The sequence below is a fragment of the Boleophthalmus pectinirostris genome, unplaced genomic scaffold, assembly GCF_026225935.1.
Source record: "Boleophthalmus pectinirostris isolate CB_2022bp ecotype Guang Dong unplaced genomic scaffold, ASM2622593v1 HiC_scaffold_4, whole genome shotgun sequence".
In the NCBI taxonomy this organism is placed as follows: Eukaryota; Metazoa; Chordata; class Actinopteri; order Gobiiformes; family Gobiidae; genus Boleophthalmus; species Boleophthalmus pectinirostris.
This window is the reverse complement of record NW_026571353.1, coordinates 9,582,734-9,597,150: the sequence shown is the minus strand read 5'-3', so window position 1 is coordinate 9,597,150 and position 14,417 is coordinate 9,582,734. Positions and strand designations below refer to the sequence as shown.

At 33.7% G+C, this 14,417-nt stretch overlaps 2 long non-coding RNA genes and 1 pseudogene across 2 annotated transcripts; 1 reads left to right on the top strand and 2 right to left on the bottom strand.

Moving 5' to 3' along the window:
* Positions 1-1,105: 1,105 nt before the first annotated feature.
* Positions 1,106-11,585, bottom strand: LOC129411348 (class I histocompatibility antigen, F10 alpha chain-like; annotated as a pseudogene).
* Positions 4,562-5,111, top strand: LOC129411350 (uncharacterized). Its single transcript, XR_008633264.1, has 3 exons — positions 4,562-4,585; positions 4,891-4,913; positions 4,983-5,111. It is a non-coding gene; the product is annotated as an uncharacterized LOC129411350 (long non-coding RNA).
* LOC129411349 (uncharacterized) lies at positions 9,397-11,236 on the bottom strand. The gene is made up of 2 exons (XR_008633263.1): positions 9,844-11,236; positions 9,397-9,629 (listed from the first exon to the last, which is right to left on the bottom strand). It is a non-coding gene; the product is annotated as an uncharacterized LOC129411349 (long non-coding RNA).
* Positions 11,586-14,417: the final 2,832 nt, after the last annotated feature.

Below are 14,417 nucleotides of genomic sequence, written 5' to 3'. Positions count from 1 at the left end.
GTGCACTTGGTTTTCACTGGTCATTTAATAAAGATAAACAAACCATGATTCAGTCCAAAGTGGAAAAGAAACAGCGACTTTGAACTGTCGTCTGTCAGCTCCAGTGGTGGAAGGTAACAAAGTACTAAAGGAAAAGTACAATACTCAAGTGCAATTTTTAGGTATCTGTACTTTACTTCAATCAGTTTTACAGTGGATACTTTTTACTTTTACTTCACTACATTTGAGAACGTGTATCTGTACTTTCTACTCCATTACATTTTAGATCTGGACTGAAAAGTAAAAAGTACTTGTGAGACCTGCTGAAAGGGCGGAGACTTTATTTTTAGCACATTTAATTTGAGTTAACGTCACGACTTTGAGCAAAACATATACACAAAAACAACTAGAAAAATGAAGAACTCAATTGAATCACTTAAAATCTGCCAAATTCTTTTTCATCTATTTCATCTAAAAATCGCAGCAAAATATTTTTACTTTTTACTCTTAAGGCTGCATTGTGTTACTTTTCCTGGAGTGTCCATTGAACGCTTTTCTCCATGGAGATGTTATTGCTTTGTCTGGAATGTTTCACAGTATGGCATTAACCCTTCCTATTTTTAAGGAGACCAAACCAAACAAAGTTACAGGTCAGATCTGTGGAGAGGCGACCCCGCTCAGTCAGAATGTCTGTTTTTCTCATATTTTTGAGCTATAAAATCACCTGTAATTGAATAAATGTAAGGTAGATCTGTTTAAAGTCATACTGTGGAACATTCTGAGCAGAGCAATGACATCTCCATAGAAACAAGGTGGTGATGGATCCTTCACCAGAAAAGTTACACAATGCACCTTTAAAGTACATTTTTAATCAGGTACTTTAATACTTTTATTTAAGAACACTTTTTTTCTTGAGATACTTTAACTTTTACTTGAGTAATCTTTGCCCGTGTATCTGTACTTCTACTTAAGTAACAAAAGTGAGTACTTCATCCACCACTGATCAGCTCTAACCCATAAGTGTGTGTGGATCCAGTGATCGTAAACACACGTGCAGAGAAAAGTGACGACTCTGTGAGATGATGTGAAACACTGCACGAGGCTCAAATGAATAAAACACAACTGCTAATATTTTGAATTGTATTTTTTATTTAAGAGCTTAAGAAAAGGCTCACATTCACACAACATTAATGGAAGTATTCCTTAAAGCAAATTCAATACAAACACTAAATATGTATGAAAATATTAAAAATGTCCATCTTTATAATATAACCCAAGCAAATCTATTTACACAAATATAAAGTGGGCAAAAGGAATTAACAGTACAATATATTTACATTTGCAGCATAAATTACAACTTCATGTACAGTAGTGTATTTCACTATTAAATTAAACAGACACGTCTAATAAATGGTTCCATCACTGTTTTAACTGATCCAGCAGTGATCAATTACAAATGTATTTTCTGAAATTACCCAAATGTCAATACAGTTTCAGCCAAAAAATATGACATGATATATTATTTTTACAGACAATGTACGTTCAGTGTCATTTGTGAATCCATTTGAGGAACTGGGGCCTGTCTGTTCATATTTTATCAAAGCTTCTGCTCTTTTCTTTGGCTCACATTTTAAATAGATCAGTCTCCTGTAATGTCTTAAATAACTGAGTAAATATATATACACTGACATTTAAGTAGGACCAAGATATGACAACTCAATACTGATTTCAGTCTTTAAAAACTTTTATCAGACATGATTTAAGAAGTGTTATCTCGTCTTAAAGGCATTTTTTACAGCGGCACTCAAAGTCAATGAGACAATTAGTGGTTTTACTCTTGTCAAACTCCTGTAAAACTGTAAAATATCTTAAATCCAAGTCATACGCTGTTCACCAAACCATTACAAATGTTTTATTTTCTCCTAATCGCTCAAACAGCTCACATGTCACTGTTTAGGATCAAGAGGTTGTTCAGCCTCCTCCTTTTGTCTTGCGACTGGAAAAAGAAAAATAACTTCACTTACAATAATAATCCTAATGAAAAGCAAATATGTATGTACTTGTCTTCCAGGTCATGTGGAGACTCATGTGGAGACTCAGTGTCACTTAAAGGTCTTTGCCTCGTCACAAAGCAGACAAAATGTGAGGTTATATTTTTCTTACCTTGAACAAATTCTTTCTCGACCTCTGGTTTAGTATGCGCCTGCTTGGGCTGAAATAGAAGCAGTTGAAATGTTTTTTTTATGTTTTCAGTTTAATGCAATTTTTCATTTTTTAAAATACATTTAAGCTTACCTTTACGCCATCTGTACACGGCAAACCCAACAGCAGCAAGAAGAAATACTCCAAGAACGACCACTGCAGCTACAATAACGCCTGTGTAATTCTTTGCTGTTGAAATAAAACATTAAATAAATAAAAACTATAACTGAACGTGCACTTAAAGATTAGTGACTCATCCACACTCCCCGTGTTTAAAAAAGCCCAGAAAACCATCTCTTTAAAACTTTCTTATTTCTTTTGTTTGCCTTTACTCGTCTCTTCATGTAAAGCGTCTTTGAGTATGTTGAAAATCGCTATACAAGTGTTATGTTTTATTATTATTATTATTACTCTGTCTACATCTCCAAAGCTCAAAACACTTTGTTCCATCTTGTGATGTCATGAAGTGGTAGTTTTCAAGTTACAGCTCCTGTTCAGTGGAGATGGGTAATTTCACGGCTCAAATTATCCAAATGATTCCAGCCTAGTGAAAGTTTAGGGAGTTTAAAAAACACAGTGGAGACTTCTTGTATTACTACATGACATCACAAGGTGGAACAAAGCATTTTCTGTTTGAGAGAAGAACTAAATATGCAGTGTTTGAGTGTTAAACATGTTTTTGATGATGAAAACAACATGATAACACAGATAGGAAAACAGTGTAAAATGGGCCCTTTGACCTTAGATTTCCAACACATGATTCAACCCTTTAGTCCCACAGAAAGCTGCTCACCGTTGGTCATGATCAGGTCTGGGTGCAGCTTGGTGGGCATGTCTGGAACTCCGGACAACTGGAACATGCACCCGAAGTGTCCCCAGTCCTCAGGTGGGACAGAGGACAGGTGGGACATGTCCAGGTCCACACTCATCTGGAAGGTCCCGTCGTGATTGGGCAGGATCTCCCCGGGGTCCACGCCCTCGTGCAGCTCCACTCCGTCTTTGGTCCAGAACAGCATGGCTCTGTCGGGGTAGAAGCCTGTGGCGTGGCAGGTGACCGGGGACGAGGGAGTCTTCTGCAGGAAGGACACCCGAGGGAGCTCTGGAGCAGGACCACACACAGTTTTGGATCAGAGAAAAGGAAAAACTGTCAAATTAAACACAAAATTGCAGTATTGTCACTTCATATCCTTTCTTTTTTTTTTAAATATAACATTTCTAATACTAGTTTCAACAAAGATCATTCGACCTTCATAATGTTTTTTTTTTTTTCTCTTATCATTATAGACAATTAATGGAAACAAATCTTAGTGAGTCCAGTTGTTTTGATCTTTATCTTGGTGATAAAACATTACAGACAATATACTCAATATTCACTTTTACATCTGTTCAAAACATAAAATAGAATTTCTATTTTACATTGAATATGCTCACAGTCCAACAATAAAACTATAAAACCTTGAATTAGACATTTGTCAACGTGCTCATGATAAAACACATGAATATATGTACTATTTGTTTAAAACTTTAAAATCTGATTAAAGGAGACATCAAATGTTTGTTTTTAATGATTGTAAATGATAAAAGAATGTATTTTCTAGAGCTGTAGGTCTTTAGTTGTTTATTAAATCAGTTGGCTGATGGTGTCTTAGTTGAACAAAGTTTTTATAAGTTGAATTATTATTTTATTAAAGATTTGTACATTTTATTTTAAGGATGTATTCATTTTATATTAAGGATTTTACATTTTATATTAAGAATTTATACATTTTACATTAAGAATTTATTAATTTTATTTAAAGGATTTATACATTTTACTTTAAGGATTTATACATTTTTTTAAGGATTTATACATTTTATTTTAAGGATTTATACATTTTATTTTAAAGGATTTATTCATTTTTTTTAAGGATTTATACATTTTATTTGAAGGATTTATACATTTTACTTTAAGGATTTATTCTTTTTTTTTTTAAGGATTTATACATTTTATTTTAAGGATTTATACATTTTATTTTAAGGATTTTTACATTTTAAGGATTTATACATTTTATTTTAAGGATTTATTCATTTTTTTTAAAGGATTTATACATTTTACTTTAAGGATTTATACATTTTATTTTAAGGATTTATTCATTTATTCATTTTATTTTAAGGATTTATACATTTTATTTTAAGGATTTATTACATTTTTTTAAAGGATTTATTTACTTTTAAGGATTTATACATTTTTTTTAAGGATTTATACATTTTATTTAAAGGATTTATACATTTTATTTTAAGGATTTTATTTTACATTTATTTTAAGGATTTATACATTTTAGGATTTATACATTTTATTTTAAGGATTTTTTACATTTTAAGGATTTATACATTTTATTTAAGGATTTATACATTTTATTTTAAGGTTTTTATACATTTTATTTTAAGGATTTATACATTTTATTTTAAGGATTTATTCATTTTTTTTTAAGGATTTATACATTTTATTTAAGGATTTACATTTTTTAAGGATTTATTCATTTTTTTAAAGGATTTATACATTTTACTTTAAGGATTTATATATTTTATTTTAAGGATTTATACATTTTATTTTAAGGATTTATACAGTTTATTTTAAGGATTTATACATTTTATTTTAAGGATTTTATACATTTTATTTTAAGGATTTATACATTTTATTTTAAGGATTTATACATTTTTATTTTAAAGGATTTATACATTTTTATTTTAAGGTTTTATACATTTTATTTTAAGGATTTATACATTTTTTTATTTAAGGATTTTATACATTTTATTTTAAGGTTTTATACATTTTATTTTAAGGATTTATACATTTTAGACACACGACAGGAGAAAGGAACAGGTTTGGAGTGAGTTAGTTTGAGGTTTGGCTGTGAGTTGTGAGTTGAATCTGAGTTCTTTAATCTGAGTTGAATCTTCCTCTGATTATTTGTAGTTTTCTGTATAAATATGTGTCATGGAGTGAACTCGTGTGATCTTTTGCTCTTATCAGTGCAGTTTGGGTCAAATGTCAGAGCTCATGTCACACAACACGTTATCCTCTTTTAGTCGACTCATCAGTGCAGAGTGACTGTCTTTACTCAACTACAGTCTTTGGAGTTTCAAATATGTGTTTTTATTAACTGTGTGAAAAAGAGTTTGTTGTTTTTTATTTATTGGTCAGATTTCTGCAGCACAGCCTCTCATCTGTTTTAAGTTGTAATTAGTTTAAACATGTTACCTTTCCTCATAATGGTGCTCTGTCCATTCCGCAGGTGTTTCTTCAGATACTCAACACAAATGTGGGTGATGTAGTTTTTCTCTCGAACAGCCTCTCCGATTCTCTCCCACTTGTGTTTGGTGGGGACGGCCTCTGATCTCGGAGCCACAAAAGTCTCAGTCTTCAGGTCAAAGGCGATAAAATCTTCTCCATCAAAACCAAACTGAAACCATCCATTTATGTCACCGGTCTCATCGTCCCATTCACAGCCGAACATCCTCTGGTGAATGTGAGAGCCTGAAACACAAACATGACAGGTTTTTATTTCACATCGTATTTTGACATTTTGTGTTGTTGGACATAAAACTATAATACATGTGTTGTTTAGTCATGTTTTCAAAGTGATTTTAAAATGATGAATCTTATATAAAAGTGCACGAGCTGAACAGATGTGTTTTCTCCTGGACTAAATGGAACTGAAAGAGAAATAATAATAAAACTGGACTGAAAATAAATGACCATATAATACAGCACTAATATAAACAATATAAATGTGTTTTTTTTTCACATACAACATGAAATTGAACAAGATGAGCTGTAAAAAGTGAAATCAGACAAACCTTCAGTCTGGTTGAGGCGCTGTTTCACTATTTCAGTGTTGCCTTTCATCACCTGCTCACCACCCAAACTGATCTGAGTCTCTGTGTCCCAGTACTGTGGATCCTCCTCTGTGATCTTCTTCATCCACTCCTGTTTGGGCACTGCTCTCTTTGTGTTACTGTCATAATGAGTGATCTGAAGGCCATTCACATAACCAACATTCAATGAACTCTGGGAAGTTTGGAACATCATTTGAAGAAGTGGTAAAATACATCAGAGAATGAGTCACTGTGAAAAGAAAAACACTGTCAGTTAAAAATACAGACAAAACAAATAAAAAATAAATAAAACTAATGAAATGTTTGTCCTTATATAGAAAAGTATCCACTGTCAATTCTATTATCATTCCTCAATTTCTATATTTGTTCTTGTCACTGTCATCTCCATCACAAAACGTCTTTAAAACTTATGATCAGAAAAGATTCAAAGAAGAGTTTTGTATCATGATTTTAATTATTGGAGCTTTAAACGGCTCAACTTAGAAGCCTCATGTTTGTCCTTCAAAGCATCAATGGTCCCAAACTTGATTGAAATACAGAGTGATGCACAAGTATTTTGTAGGATAAAACTGTAGACTTTCTTACAACAGATGCCCTCCCACTTTTTATACTCAGACAGTTTGATTGTAAATATATCGAGTGTTACAAAAGAAAGTCTGCTTCATGGTGCTGCTTCCAATTTGATAAACCTGAAAAAAGAGACGACCTTTTACAATAGTTCATATGGTTCAGTTCAAATATTGGAATAGATTCTTTTCTTCTTTTTGGGCATTATTTTTGTAATGTGATGTTTGTGTTTGTGATGTTTGTGTTTGTGGTGTTTGTGTTTGTGATGTTTGTGTTTGTGTGTTTGTGTTTGTGTGTTTGTGTTTGTGATGTTTGTGTTTGTGTTTGTGATGTTTGTGTTTGTGGTGTTTGTGTTTGTGATGTTTGTGTTTGTGATGTTTGTGTTTGTGATGTTTGTGTTTGTGGTGTTTGTGTTTGTGATGTTTGTGTTTGTGATGTTTGTGTTTGTGATGTTTGTGTTGTTGTGTGGTGTTTGTGTTTGTGGTGTTTGTGTTTGTGATGTTTGTGTTTGTGGTGTTTGTGTTTGTGGTGTTTGTGTTTGTGATGTTTGTGTTTGTGGTGTTTGTGTTTGTGTTGTGTGTTTGTGTTTGTGTGTTGTGTTTGTGATGTTTGTGTTTGTGTTTGATGTTTGTGTGTTTGTGTTTGTGTGTTTGTGTTTGTGTTGTGTTTGTGTTTGTGGTGTTTGTGTGTTTGTGTTTTGTGTTTGTGTTTGTGATGTTTGTGTTTGTGGTGTTTGTGTTTGTGATGTTTGTGTTTGTGATGTTTGTGTTTGTGTGTTTGTGGTGTTTGTGTTTGTGATGTTTGTGTTTGTGTGTGTGTTTGTGTTTGTGATGTTTGTGTTCACTCAGAGAATCAAATCATCACAACACTGGGAACAAAATGAAGCAACGAATAAATCAAGACTTTCATCAACTATAGTTTGTAAATCATCAACAAAACATTCAAATTGGAAAAGGAAACAAAATAAACCAACAAATAAAATACAGTTCAGTAAAGATGATTCCTTCTAATAGTTTCAGAAAGTGGGAGGACACAGTGGATTGACCTTTACATGGGACGGGATTTTGAAATTCATTTACCAAACAAATGCTGATGTGTAAAATAGATTTTTTTTTTTTTTTTTTTTTTTAATCAAAATGCTAAATAATCTTCTTCCTACAGTAAAAAAGTTCAAAAAGTGGAGTATGACAGAGAGAGATGAAGGGCGTTGTTGCTGTTTAGAAGTGGAGTTCACTGAACACTTGTTTTGGTGCTGAAATATTGTCTCGTTATTTTGGAGAGAAAATGTGTTTAGAGTTGACTTCGTCTTTTAACTTGGATTTAGTCTCTACTTTACTGAGAGACTTTCAAAATAAAACTGACCTGCTTCTTTGAATTATTACATCGGGAAAATGTTTTATTTTCAAAGCTAAAAATTGATTCTCACTTAATATTAATAATTTTAAAAATATATATTTACCAATTTTTAACTTGAGAAAAGTAAACAACTGAAACAGACAACAAGGAAATAAAGTATAAAAAGAGACAGGAAGTTCTTAAATACTTGGGACAAAATGACTTTTGTGCATTTATGTGCTCATCTGTTTGATGTAAATGTAGTAATTATGACTTATGAATTATGTATTCATACTAATATTTGTATTTATCCATATAAAATATCAATAAATACAATTCAAATACAAAGTCAGTACTTAAAAATAATTTAATCATTATTTAAAGTTAATTAATTATTTAGATTAGTGAACCCTAACCCTAAAATATAAATAAGAATGGAAATATAAGTGATCCTTAAAACTAAGACAATTCATATTTTTTATGAATTACTATTATTATTAATCATAATGAAAATAATACATTTTAAAAATTAAAAAAGAAAAAGGAAAGGACAGAAAGTGGGGAAGAAAAAGAAAATGTTTTTGAAATGACGCCTTAAGTTTGTAGTAAAAAGTAAAAGATGATGAAAGGAAATGATGATGGTGAAAATAATATTAGTTAAATTTAGTGACTAAAAGTGTTTATTAAAACTTTAGAAAAAATAAAAGAGAAAGGAAAATGAAATGATAAATTGTCTAAAATATAAATGCCAGGGGGCTGCAGAATGGTTTACTTATTTTTATTTATATTTTTTTTATTTCAGTTTGTGTGTTGGGGAAGGGCTGGGTTATGAGGACTTTTGTTGTTTTATGTTTTTGTGTCTTATTTTTATGTTTTCTTATTGTATTTTATTAAATGTCTTAATAAACAATAAGCAATAAAACAAAATATAAAATAGCTACAACTAAAAGTCAAAACACGGAGCTACTGAGCAATGATGAAAACAACTGCATAGGACACATAATATCTGCACTACTGTCATAGAGATTGAGACATGAAACCAGTCTAACTAAACCAAGGACTGAAGGAGTGAACCAGTCACTGAACCAGGACGTAAAACAGGACTAATAAATACAGGACTAAAAACAAAAAACTAAACCAGGTCTAAACCAAAACTGAACCAGGACTGAGTGTCAGGATGGGCTCGGAGGTGCGCCCACGTAGATCATCGGGTGACCACAGGGGAAAGGACCAGTGCCCCATAGGACTAAGTGCAGCCGTCACCTGATTGTGCTTTGCAGACAACCTGCTCAGCGAACTGGGGCTCTCTCTCTCACTCTCAAGTCCAAGATTAGTCCTGGTTTAGACCCAGTTTAGTCCTGGTTTAGTCTTGATTCAGTTCTGGTTCAGTCCTGGTTTAGTCCTGGTTTAGTCCTGGTTTAGACCTGGTTTAGACCTGATTTAGTCCTGGTTTAGACCTGGTTTAGACCTGGTTTAGTCCTCTTTTATTCCTGTTTTAGTCCTGGTTTTGGACTTGGTTTAGACCCAGTTTAGTCCTGGTTTAGATCTGGTTTAGTCCAGGTTTAGTCTTGATTCAGTTCTGGTTCAGTCCTGGTTTAGTCCTGGTTTAGACCTGGTTTAGTCCTCTTTTATTCCTGGTTTAGTCCTGGTTTGGACTTGGTTTAGACCTGGTTTAGTCCTCTTTTATTCCTGTTTAGTCCTGGTTTAGTCCTGGTTTAGACCTGGTTTAGTCCTCTTTTAATTCCTCTTTTAGTCCTGTTTAGTCCTGGTTTAGACCTGGTTTTAGTCCTCTTTAATTCCTGTTTAGTCCTGTTTTAGTCCTGGTTTAGTTTTAGTCCTCTTTTATTCCTGTTTTAGTCCTGGTTTGGACTTGGTTTAGACCTGGTTTAGTCCTCTTTTATTCCTGGTTCAGTCCTGGTTTAGTCCTGGTTTAGACCTGGTTTAGTCCTCTTTAATTCCTGTTTTAGTCCTGTTTTAGTCCTGGTTTAGTCCTCGTATAGTCTTGGTTCAGTCTTGGTTCAGTCCTGGTTCATGTGTTGTAGTCTCTGCTTTATGTTCTGTAGGTGATTATAAACAGTGTTAATGTGATGATTCTGCATCATTTTGAGTAAAAAAAAACAAACAAAAAAAAACCCCCATCAAATATAATAGATTTTTACTGGCTGAAGCCTTTATGTTTGTACTGAAAGAGAGTTTATTTTTTTTTATTATATAAAAAAAACAAAAAAAAACTAACAATCTATATGACACCTGTGTGTATTTCGGCAGGTCAAGTTGAGTATGTGGCTTTTGGAGGTGAATTATTGCCAAGAAATAGTCCAATTAATCCCATTTTAAGAAGAGTTTTCACATTTGTGCTTGTCTGTGGCTCATGGCTCCTCCTTCTATAAACGACAATAACACTGGAGAGGGAAACTGTTTTGAGTCAGAATTAAAGAAAATGCAGCAGGAGATCATTAGACCTACATGTTTGTCAAAACTGATGATTCAAATTTCAGAAAAAGTTGAAAATGATGCCCATTTTCTGTTGGAGGATCTGCCACCTGCTGGTCTCCACAGAGATATTATTGCTTTGCTTGAAATGTCGCACAGTAGGGCATTAAACTTGGCATTAATCACCTTGAACCTGAACGCCTGAGAGGTCACAGGAGCTTTATACTGGTCAAACTACATTTTTCATCTTTGCGCTGTATCTCCTACTGTATCCCAACTCTTTATAGCATAGACATAGAGCTATTTTACTATATTTACTTTTACATGTCCAAAAAAAATCTGTACACTTGTATATTTATGTATTCATGATCTATTTGGTTCACTGATTATTAAAATAAATATTGTTATACTGTAATGTGTGAGCTGCTGTGTCCAAGTCCCTGTGGATCTAGTCTAAGTGGTTTTATTGCTCAAAAACACATTGTAAAAACAGACATTTAGTCTAATGCCATACTGTGGAACTTTCCTGGCAAGTCATCTACAAGTTAAGCCATTTCTACACTAAGTTGTCATATTATAATATTTGATTTCCAAGTCTGTGCCAAAGTGAAAGTTTGTGCGTAAAGGCTCCTCTGTAGGACCACGTTACATGTAGAACTATTTGGGTTCAGAGACGAAAGATGTGAAAAAAATCTTGTTTCACTTGTGTTAGACCAAAAGAAAAAGAACCAGGAGCAAGATGAAGGACTAAACCAAACCTTGGAATAAATCTGGACATAGTTATTACTAGTGACAAGAACAACACGCAGCAAAAGCAAAGGACTACAGCGTCCACAACATGTCCCAAATAAACCTGTGTAGCTCACGATTTATACACTTCTTATTCACAACGGAGCTGACATAGAAAGAGAAACGTGTTCAAAATACATAATGAATTAAATAAATTGCCTAAATAAAATAAAATAAAAAAACTAGGCCTACGTAGATAATTTAAAAAGAATGAAAAACAAAACAGGATCAGAAGAGAAATTAAACTACTCACTTGAGGCGACGCCATTTAGATGTAGTCCTACTCCAAGGAGAGAGACCAAAACCAAAATATTTAGGAGGAACATTGCAGAAGAAGTTTCCAGAGAAAAGCGGGAGAAGAGTAAAGTGGAGAGACGCGACAGACGCATTTATTACGGAACAGGGAGGACATATCTGCGGGAATTTCTGGTGAGAAGGTCAAGTGATCATTTTGGAACCAATCAGAATTCAGATTGAGCATAAACGTCACGTGTAACCAGGTAAAAAGTGCCTCTCACAGGTTGTGAGCTAAACAAGGCAAAAACGAAAGTAAAAGATACTGAGGTAAAACTAGAATGTCGACTGTTTTAAGTGATTAACTACCAGAGATGTAACATAACTCCACAAGTAACACATCAAAAACATAAAGTTACCCTTACACAGTGCTTTTATAAGTGTTTATTTCCACTTTACAACCATTTTATAGCTTAAATATAGTTGAAGAGACGCCACCTATTGGTTTCATGCTAGTATGACCAGGACTATTTAGCCCTAGGACTAACATGTATAAACTGCATAAACCTGACTATACAAACACTAATTAATCCAGTTAGTCTAAAGATATAACTTTAATAACTACAATAATACCCTTAAGTAGACTATATCAGCAAAAATATAGACTTGATAGCCGATTGAAAAGCTGCAGTAGTGAAATTGTAGCACTATTAGACTCCATGTTACATACAACAGACAAAGGATCAGGTTTAATCTGATCAAAACCCTGAGTTTATGATGATGCTGAACTTTCACTGACTCTCGATTCAGTCTAAAATGATTTTTAAAGAAGCGTGTGTAGTCAGCGTTATATCCAGTGTTATTAAGCGTCCTGAAGCTCTTTTACTTTGTAGCATCACAACAAAAAACACATGAGTCAAATTACATCTTCTGTTTCTCTTAATCCATCAGATTTACAGTGGATTTTTTCATGTAAGCATTTTGAAGTCACATTCCATCATTGCATCTATGTCCATGGATTTTTTAAAAACTCGTAATTAGTTTAAAACATGTTACCTTTCCTCATAAGAGTGCTCTGTCCATATTTCAAGTATTTCTTCAGATAGTCAACACACTCATGGGTGATGTAATTGTAATTGTGATAGGTGTGATAGTTGTCATATGGTGCACTGCCTCCATCCTCTCCCACTTGTGTTTGCAGGGAACAGCATCTGGTCTTTCACATCGTATTTTGACATTTTGTATTGATGGACATATAACTATTATAGTGACTATTTTTCCACAACAACTAACAAACAAAAGCGGTGAGCAAACTTTGAACTAAACATAACTCATTTAATCACCTTTGGGCACCATGGGGCTGCTCACCCACTGCACCAGACTACAGAGTGGCAGAGGAGCTCACTTTCCAACAGGCTCCTACAGTTCGAGTCAAACAGTGAGAGATACAGGACTACATTGATACCATACTCCATACAATTGTTCAACAACTCACCCTTATGTAACAGATAACTCTATGACCTGTCTGCCATCACATAATTTTTGCACTGTCTTCCTTATGACCTCTTGTATATAGCTGATTTGTTTTTATTACTTATTTTAACATTTTTATTTTGACTTGTATTTAATAATGCGTTATTTGACGCCTGTCTCTTGCTGTCTTTTTTGCTGTCGATTTAGAATTTCTTATTACAATTTTTTTGTTTTTTACTCTTTGTTAATATAATATAAATTGTGATGTGTGAGCTACTGTGTCCAAATTTTTTCCTTTGTGGATCATTAAATTTTGTCTAAGTCAAATATAGCAAAAATGCCTAAAATTTGCAAATTAACCAAAACTAAATGAGTAAATTAATGGACATTAAAAAAATAAACAATAATTTTTAGTGTTGTTCAGTAGTTCACCAGCAGAGGCGCACTTTCAGGAGCAGAAGGATTTTGTGGCTCCAATAAGTTACGCCCTCCTTTTCTCAGGACCAATCAGAGCAGACGTAGCTCTGACGTACGCGGTCACCTGTTAGGCTGATTACGTGTAGCTCAGCAGCAGCAACAGCAGCTAGCAGCTTGTCACAGCGATCACTTCACTTTAATAATACAACGATCAGGTGGATTGTTATAACCTGAAAACAGAACGGACGAATCTTTATCTGCGGGTAAAATGGTAAGACTAAAGCGGTTCTACTGATCGAGGAGCATAAAGCTAATGTTACCCGGTGTGATGGTAACGTTATCGGTCATTGTTGTGGCCAGAGGGGCTAAATGGCTAGTGAAGCATATAGTGACTTTTCGGCATTTATTACCAGCTGATACATTTTGTACGATGAGTGCAATGTACATATCATCTGTGTATTTTGGTTTATTATAATCTTCAGTTTCATAATCTATCTAGCAGTCAGCCATAGAATTAAATGCCTTCACTTTCAGATGTTCAAGTCCTGAGTTACGTATGCATTCACTTTTGGAAAATCCCCCCCTGTAAAATAACCAGACAGTCACATACTTAGGTCAAAAATGCATGAGTACAAATAAACACTGAGCAAGTAAAGTACACCATTTTATGTTTGTTTAATGTGATTATAGCTGATTTCAACATAATTGACAAAAAACAAAACAAAAAAACAAGTCAAAGCACTTTTGCATTGGTGAGTGATGTTACCATGTCCATAAAAATAGATTTAGAGGAGATGTTTGACAAACTCATTCTCTTGTGTGTCATGCTTTTAATTTTGAATTTGTAATGTAATTGCTATCTTCTTGCAGTTTTAACAAGATGGGTGCTTCACGACTGTTTGAAGATAGCACGATTGAAGATACATTTTAGAAATCCTCACTTCTGCCTTGGTTCTTGGATGGAGGAGCAGTGAATGTCCATGAATCCTGAGGAAGAAACGAACTCGGCAAAAATGCACACAGCATTTACATTACAGACACTAAAACAGCGCGGAGATGTTTGCTAACTAAAGAAGAAGATTGCAGAAGAGCGGCCACAGCCCCTCGGA